We start from the raw sequence: 8,553 nt of genomic DNA on the forward strand, positions 1-8,553 counted from the left end.
ATCAGTCTTTCCTTGATGTTTTTCCTGGAGAGAAGTGGCTTCTTTGTTGCCCTTCTTGACACCAGGCCATCCCCCAAAAGTATTCGCCTCACTGTGCGTGCAGATGCACTCACACCTGCCTGCTGCCATTCCTGAGCAAGCTCTGCACTGGTGGTGCCCCGATCCTGCACGCAGCTGAATCAACTTTAGGAGATGGTCCTGGCGCTTGCTGGACTTTCTTGGGCGCCCTGACGCCTTCCTCACAACAATTAAACCTCTCTCCTTGAAGTTCTTGATGATCCAATAAATGGTTGATTTAGGTGCAATCTTACTAGCAGCAATATCCTTGCCTGTGAAGCCCTTTTTGTGCAAAGCAATGATGAAGGCACGTGTTTCCTTGCAGGTAACCATGGTTAACAGAGGAAGAACAATGATTTCAAGCACCACCCTCCTTTTGTTGTCCAGTCTGTTATTCTAACTCAATCAGCATGACAGAGTGCTCTCCAGCCTTGTCCTTTGTCAACACTCTCACCTGTGTTAACGAGAGAATCACTGACATGATGGCAGCTGGTCCTCTTGTGGCAGGGCTGAAATGCACTGGAAATTTATTTTTGGGATTAAGTTCATTTTCATGGCAAAGAGGGACTTTGCAATTAATTGCAATTCATCTGATCACTCTTCATGACATTCTGGAGTATATGCAAATTGCCATCATCAAAACTGAGGCAGCAGACTGTGTGAAAATTTGTATTATGTCATTCTCAAAACTTTTGACCACGACTGTACACTGTAGGGCACATCAATGGGACACCAACCAAACACAGACGTCAATGTCAAGGGTCACTCTTATTCTATACTCACACAGTGAATGTCTTCTGATATATCTTACTTTAGGTGGCAATTGCCCTTGCAGTAGACACTGAGTATACCAAACATTAGGAACAATTCGTCGGGGCATGGACTCTATAAGGTGTCGAAAGCGTTCCACAGGGATGCTGGCCCATGTTGACACAGTTGTGTCAAGTTGGCTGGATGTCTTTTGGGTGGTGGACCATTCTTGATACACACAGGAAACTGTTGAGTGTGAAAAGCCCAGCAGCGTTATAGTTCTCGACAGAAACCGGTGCACCTGGCACCTACTACCATAATCCGTTCAAAGGCACTTCATTTTTTTGTCTTGCCCATTCACCCTCTGAATGGCACACCTACAGTGCATTCTGAAAGTATTCAGACCCCTTGTTTTTTTCCACATTTTGTTACGTTACAGCCTTATTCTAAAATTGATGAAATTGTTTTTTCCCCCCTTATCTATCTACACACAATACCCCATAATGACATAGCAAAAACAGGTTTTTAGAAATGTTTGCAAATGTATAAAAACCGGAAATATTACATTTACATAAGTATTCAGACCCTTTACTCAGTACTTTGTTGTAGCACCTTTGGCAGCGATTACAGCCTCAAGTCTTCTTGGGTATTGTCACGTCTCCTCCCATTGCTCCCCTCCGGCGTTCTGATTCGCCGGTCTACTGTGCCACCGGTCTGAGAGCACCACCACAGCAACACCGGAATGGAAACCCAACGCACCCTAATCACCTCCAGCGCACCTGCACCTCATCATCTCATCACCACCCCTATATAGCCCTGGACTGTTCAGTGTTGTGTGTGATTGTTAGTGGCATGTCGTGTACTCACTCTTTGTTGTTTTCTTGCTCAGTGTTAAGTAAACCTTTACATTGTTGATTCCTGCGTCTGCGTCCTGCCTCTTCGTATCCTCAGTACTCGTCACAGAATCACACACCTCTCACGAAGATGGATGCAGCAGGTAATCCTCCTGGAGTTTCCCAGCGCCTCGACCAGCACCAGCAGCAGATTGCCCATCTGAGCTATGGAAGCCGCCCTGCCTCCGAGTCCTCACCCATGGAGGTGGGCAGCACCCCCTACACCACCGTGGACCACAGATCTCCTGGCGGGTCCCTATCTAGGCGGTATGACTCCTGTCGCTGCTCCGTGAGTGTTCCGTCATCACCTGTCACCAAACCATTGTTTTTAGTTCCCTTAACGGTGAATGGTTCTTCCATCTGTTCGCTTTCCACGGCAATGATAGATTCCGGATCAGCGGGGAACCTTATCGATAGGGAGCTGGTCTCTAAAGGGGGGTTGCCCACCATGCCCCTGCCTTCTCCGCTACACGTCACCTCGGTGGACAATAAACCCCTTGGTTCAGGCACCATTACGCACCTCACTCTCCCCATCACCATCACCATTCCCACACTACCGGAGCACCACGAGGAGCTGTCTTTCCACATCGTCACATCACCACTTCACCGGATCGTCTTGGGATTGCCCTGGCTCAGACTACACAACCCCACCATCAATTTGATCACCAAGAGGATCACAGCCTGGTCCCCCTCATGCTGCAGGTAGCTTAATGGTTAAGAGCGTTGTGCCAGTAACCGAAAGGTCACTGGTACTAATCCCCGAGCCGACTAGGTGAAAAATCTGTCGATGTGCCCTTGAGCAAGGCACTTAACCCTATTTGCAAGAATGGCGCCGGAGAAGATGGCTGCTGTTTTACAGCCCTCTAACCAATTGTATTATTATGTGTGTTTTTCCGCGTTATTTGTAATTTATTTTGTACATAATGTTTCTGCCATTGTCTCTTATAACCAAAAAGAGCTTATGGATATCAGGACAGCGATTACTCACCTCGTATTGGACAAATATTTTTTCTTAAACGAGGCGGCCACGAAGGATATCCTACAGACACCCGACAAGGCCCAAATCCCCGTCATTCGCATGAGGAAGAGACGGAGATATCGTGGACGTAGGTCGGGGTGCCTTGTAAGGATCCGACGGCGAGCGAGTAAACTGCCTCTTCCATCATTCCTATTAGCCAATCTTCAATCATTGGAGAATAAATTGGATGACCTAAGATTACGGTTATCCTACCAACGGGACATTAAAAACTGTAATATCTTATGTTTCACCGAGTCGTGGCTGAACGACGACATGGATAACATACAGCTGGCGGGATATACGCTACATCGGCAGGATAGAACGGCTGACTCCGGTAAGACAAGGGGTGGCGGTCTGTGTATATTTGTAAACAACAGCTGGTGCACAAAATCAAATACTAAGGAAGTCTCGAGGTTTTGCTCGCCTGAGGTAGAGTATCTTATGATAAGCTGTAGACCACACTATTTACCAAGAGAGTTTTCATCTATATTTTTCATAGCTGTCTATTTACCACCACAAACCAATGCTGGCATTAAGATTGCACTGAATGAGCTGTATAAGGCCATAAGTCAACAGGAAAACGCTCATCTCTGAACGCAGTCACCATCATGTACCGGGACCCCATCCCTCTGGTTCCGTCGGCCATTGAGCAGCTGCGAGGGCCCGGTACTTTACCAAGTTGGACCTGAGGAGTGCCTACAACCTGATCCGAATCCGGGAAGGAGACGAGTGGAAGACGGCATTCAGCACTACCTCAGGCCATTATGAATACTGCGTAATGCCCTACGGCCTCGCCAACGCACCTTCCGTGTTCCAGTCCTTCGTCAATGACGTGTTTCGAGACATGCTGAGTAGACAGGTGGTGGTGTACATCAAAGATATCCTGATCTACTCGGCTACGTTCGAGGAGCACGTCAGGGACGTCCGAGCGGTCTGACTCCGCCTCCGGGAACACAGCCTGTTGGTGAAGGGGGAGAAATGCGAATTCCACCAACAGGCCATCTCCTTCCTGGGATACAGGATCAGTCCTCAGGGGGTGTTCATGGAAAGAGCGAAGATGGACGCCGTAAGGTCATGGCCAGTCCCCACCACCACCAAGGGCCTACAGAGCTTCCTGGGCTTCGCACATTTCTACCGGCGTTTCATTAGGTCCTTCAGCTCCATAGCCGCCCCGCTCACCTCCCTCCTTAAGGGTGGGCCTCAGAAGCTGGCCTGGAACCCTGAGGCTGATGCTGCCTTCAAGAGGCTGAAGGAGAGGTTCACCACAGCGCCCCTCCTAAAACACCCAGATCCAGCTCGTCCTTTCATCCTGGAGTTGGATGCATCTGAGGAGGGTGTGGGTGGGGTCCTCTCCCAGCGGCAAGATAAGCCAGAGAAAATGTATCCCTGTGCCTTTTTCTTTAAAAAACGTACCCCCGCAGAGAGGAACTATGGAGTTGGAGACAGGGAGCTGTTGGCGGTGGTCCTCGCTCTGGAGGAATGGAGACACTGGCTGGAGGGTGCAGTCCATCCATTCCGGATTCTCACTGACCACCGGAATTTGGAGCACATACGGGCAGCGAAACGGATGAACTCTCGTCAAGCCAGGTGGGCCCAATTTCTTACTCACTTTCAGTTTATTCTGTCCTACCGCCCAGGATCCCAGAATGTGAAAGCCGACGGACTCTCCAGGATGCACCATACCGAAGAAAGGAAGGATCTGGGGGGTCCTATCCTGCCTCCGTCTCTCATCATGGCACCAACAACCCATGGGGTGGCGCACAATTGGCCCAGGGTAGGGGAGGGAATGGCCGGCAGGGATGTAGCTCAGTTGTAGTGCATGGTGTTTGCAACGCCAGGGTTGTGGGTTCGATTCCCACAGGGGGCCAGTATGAAAAAAATAAAAAATAATAATGTATGCACTCACTAACTGTAAGTCGCTCTGGATAAGGGTGTCTGCTAAATGACTAAAATGTACAATATTCATAAAGCGTCTCAGAGTAGGTCTAGGATTAATAAGGATACATAGACAGGGAGGACCTGATCCTAGATCAGCACTCCTACTCTGAGATACTTTATGAAAATGCTTTTATGAATACGGGCCAATGTGGTTTAATGTGGTGAATGCAATAATGTGAGGATGCTTATTGCATGTGAGGCATATGATAGTCTCATCTCTCCTTTCGCTAGTGCAGTGCATGCACCCACTCTGGGACATCATCTCCACAGTGACAGCGTGTTTGACAGGCCACGTGAGCACAGACACAATGAAATACTGCCAGTCTCTGCAAATCCCCTCTAGAGAGTAGGCTGCTACACACAGCAATGTCAGGTCATTGAACCGGTGTGTGTGTGTGATTCATGTGCGGAGAGAGAGGGATGTGCATCAGGGCAGAGCCAGGGTTGAAAAGTCCTCAGGAGGTTGTGTGTAGGGCAGGGCTCAGATTGTATGCAGAATGGCTTGGGAGGGAAACACAAAATGGCCTCTTCAGCAGCAGTCCCCCTCCACCACCCCCATCCCCCCATCCTGTGGTCCAGAGCCAGGTGACGGGAGTGTCAGGTTTCCCTCCCAAACATCCATCCATTCTCTCTCTCTCTCTCTCTCTCTCTCTCTCTCTCTCTCTCTCTCTCTCTCTCTCTCTCTCTCTCTCTCTCTCTCTCTCTCTCTCTCTCTCTCTCTCTCTCTCTCTCTCTCTCTCTCTCTCTCTCTCAGGATTAAAAGACAGCTGCTGGGTTTACCACAGGGCTGTGTGTGGAATCTCATCTCATTTCACCAGACACATACAGGAGGATCATGTTGTTTATTTAGACAAGGAACAAATGGCACCTGGATTGCAGCAGGACCCCAAAATTAATCCATTACTTTAATCCAGGTATAAACTGATATGTTAACTAATGATACTGGCATGACTGAAAGCCCAGGTAGGGGCGAGGAGAGGCACGGAAGCAACACTGTTACACTGGCATGACTGAACGTCATGATTAATTGAACTGACAAAACTATAAGTTGTGGCCTCAACACTTTGTAAGGGATAATGGAGAGGAAAGTCCTGCATTGGAATTGGAAATTCTGATAATTCACCCGAAATCCCCCAGTTTTCTCAGTGCAGTTAATACCTTATGTTCCCAATGCCATTGAGAGAATGTTATTGTTGATTATAGGGGTTAGTCAGAATCCCACAAGTGTTTGTTTTAAACGGTTATAGAACGAAAGCTAGGGCCGAGGGGAGGCATAACCGGAACAGGGCTCTATCGCCAGGGGATAGTGTGGGCTTGGGTGTTGGTTTACGCATATATTCTCCTTGTGGCGAGGTCAAATACAACACAAACACACATTCTATATTTGTGGTTCATTTGTGGACTGCCAGGTCAAATCTGTTCAACATAATAACTTATCACTTTTCATTTGTCACAATGTCCAGTGTTAACATTAGACATTGTAGCATGCTATCTTAATGATGCCTCTACTCAAGGGAGTTGATAAGTGCAGTGCTGGCATGAGAATCACACTATGTGCTTCTTCTCATGCACAGGAATGCACCAGTGAAAAAACACAACTCATGGGCGTGAAGGTTACGGTAGGTACAGTAGGACATCTTAAATACGCAGTGACCTCACAGAGATCCCCCAGGTGTTCCTTCTCTAAATATTTAATTCCATTAAATACAACCAGTGCTAGTCACTGCGGTCCCTCTCTCCTAGTGGTGCGAAGGGAGGTGTCAAATGCCCTGACTTCATCGGCCAGCTGTCCATCCGTCCGTCCTTCTGTCTGTTTGTTTGTCTGTCCTTCCGTCTGTCCATCTGTATGTCCGTCCGCCTGTCTGTCTATATGTCTGCTTGCCGTCCTTTCGCCCGCCCATCCGTCTGCCTGTCTGTCTGTCTGGGAAGGAGGCTGATCACATCAGACGGGCACTTGGACTGATCCACACTTCGCTGAGTGGCGCAGGGGTCTAAGGCACTGCATCGCAGTGGTAGAGGTGTTGCTGAAGACCCGGGTTCAATTCCAGGCTGTATTCACACCTGGCTGTGATCGTGAGTCCCATAGGGTGGTGTGCAATTGGCCCAGCGTTGTCCGGGTTAGGGAAGGGTTTGGCCAGGGTAGGCCGTCATTGTAAATAAGAATTTGTTCTTAACTGACTTGCCTGGTTAAAAAAATGCTAAACAGCTTTTTTCAAGTTGGATTTACAACCAGTCCTTCAAGGGCTCTTCAGTGACAGTGTCTAGAGCAGTAAGATTTAAGGAGCAGTCCATAGCCTCACCCTAAGAGTCACATTTTGTTAATTTCAACTAGGGCCACGGCTTTCAGATAAAAGCTAATGTACCCTTGAGTTGATGTCAAGTGTGTTTTTAGTGCTGAAGCACAAGGACCTGCAAGCACCTGTTTACCTATGTTTTTTCCATTTTAAGTTGTAAAAAAAACGACTCATTTATTAGTTTAAAAAGATGTTCCGAACAAACTGCTGTAGACAGATGCATCGTTTTTCCACTCACTGATTTTTTTTATTGAACCACCTGCTGTGCACGCAGAGATAGTTCACCCAAATTACAAAATGACCCATTGGTTTCCTTACCCTGTACAGTCCATGGACAAGGTATGACAGCAATCCATGCTTTGGTTTAGTTTACCTGGCACTGTTTCCATATGCTAGTGTTTTAGCATTTGTGGCACAAATCCCATTAAAGTCATGAAACCGATATTAGCATTATTTGCACATCATGTTAAGATCATCTTTAAGTGACTTTGTGGAGCTTCACAATTGATTTTAGATACTTTTGGATGATTTGGACATGTTGTGTGAAAAACGCTAAAATTGGTCCCATGATTTGAATGGGATTTGTGCCACAAATGCTAAAACGTTAGCATGTGGAAACAGTGCCAGGGAAACTAATCCAAAGCATGAATTGCTGTCATACCTTGTCCATAGACTGCCTATGGGGTAAGGAAACCAATGTGTCATTTTGTAATTTGTTTGAACTATGCCCTTTAAGGGCTTCTGAGAAAATCAATGGTTCCATGTTCACTCTCTTCTGGTCTATCGAATTTCTCATGTTTCTGCTGAACTCTCCATATGTGCTTCCTGATTTACTGACATCAACCTCTTCAGTTACCCCTTCAACAAAGGACATCTATCCTCCCAGGCTTTGCCTTTTACTGGCCGCTGGCAAATGCACTATGTTGTGTTTTTCTTGCCTCATGACATTTCAGTCCAATTTGAAGTATTAAACTAACTGTTCATATAGTCCTGTGTAGCTCAGTGGATAGAACATGGCACTTGAAAAGCCATGGTTTTGGGTTCGATTCCCACGGTGGACCAGTATGAAAAAATGTATGCACTCACTAACTGTAAGTCGCTCTGGATAAGAGCGTCTGCTAAATGACAAAAATGTAAATGTTCATTGTTTCCAGATTTTTATGAAATATGACCTATAGTTAATGACAATGTGAGTGAAATAGTTTTCCTTCCAAAATGTTTTAAACAAGCATGAATGGTGTGGGCGTACCCCAACAATAGAATGGTGTGGGTGAATACCGGTCATTAACAATATTCATGCGAGTACACTGCTGATTGGTCAGCTCAGCCAATGACCCAACATGACATCATGTTTCAGGTGGGGTTTTCTCCAACTTATGCTTTGGCAACATACGAGTATAGGACGAGTCAACAATATTATTTGGATATGAGTTAACAGAATATGAACTTTTAAAAGTGAGACTAAACATTCAGGCCACATAAAAGGACAGACTAAACATTCAGGCCATTCTTACAAAATCAAGTCTGATTGAGAGTGCTTGAAACACACGCACATACAGTTTTAGTCTGAAGTTTATATACACCTTAGCCAAATACATTTAAA

The sequence above is a fragment of the Coregonus clupeaformis genome, chromosome 34, assembly GCF_020615455.1.
Source record: "Coregonus clupeaformis isolate EN_2021a chromosome 34, ASM2061545v1, whole genome shotgun sequence".
NCBI classification, from domain to species: Eukaryota; Metazoa; Chordata; class Actinopteri; order Salmoniformes; family Salmonidae; genus Coregonus; species Coregonus clupeaformis.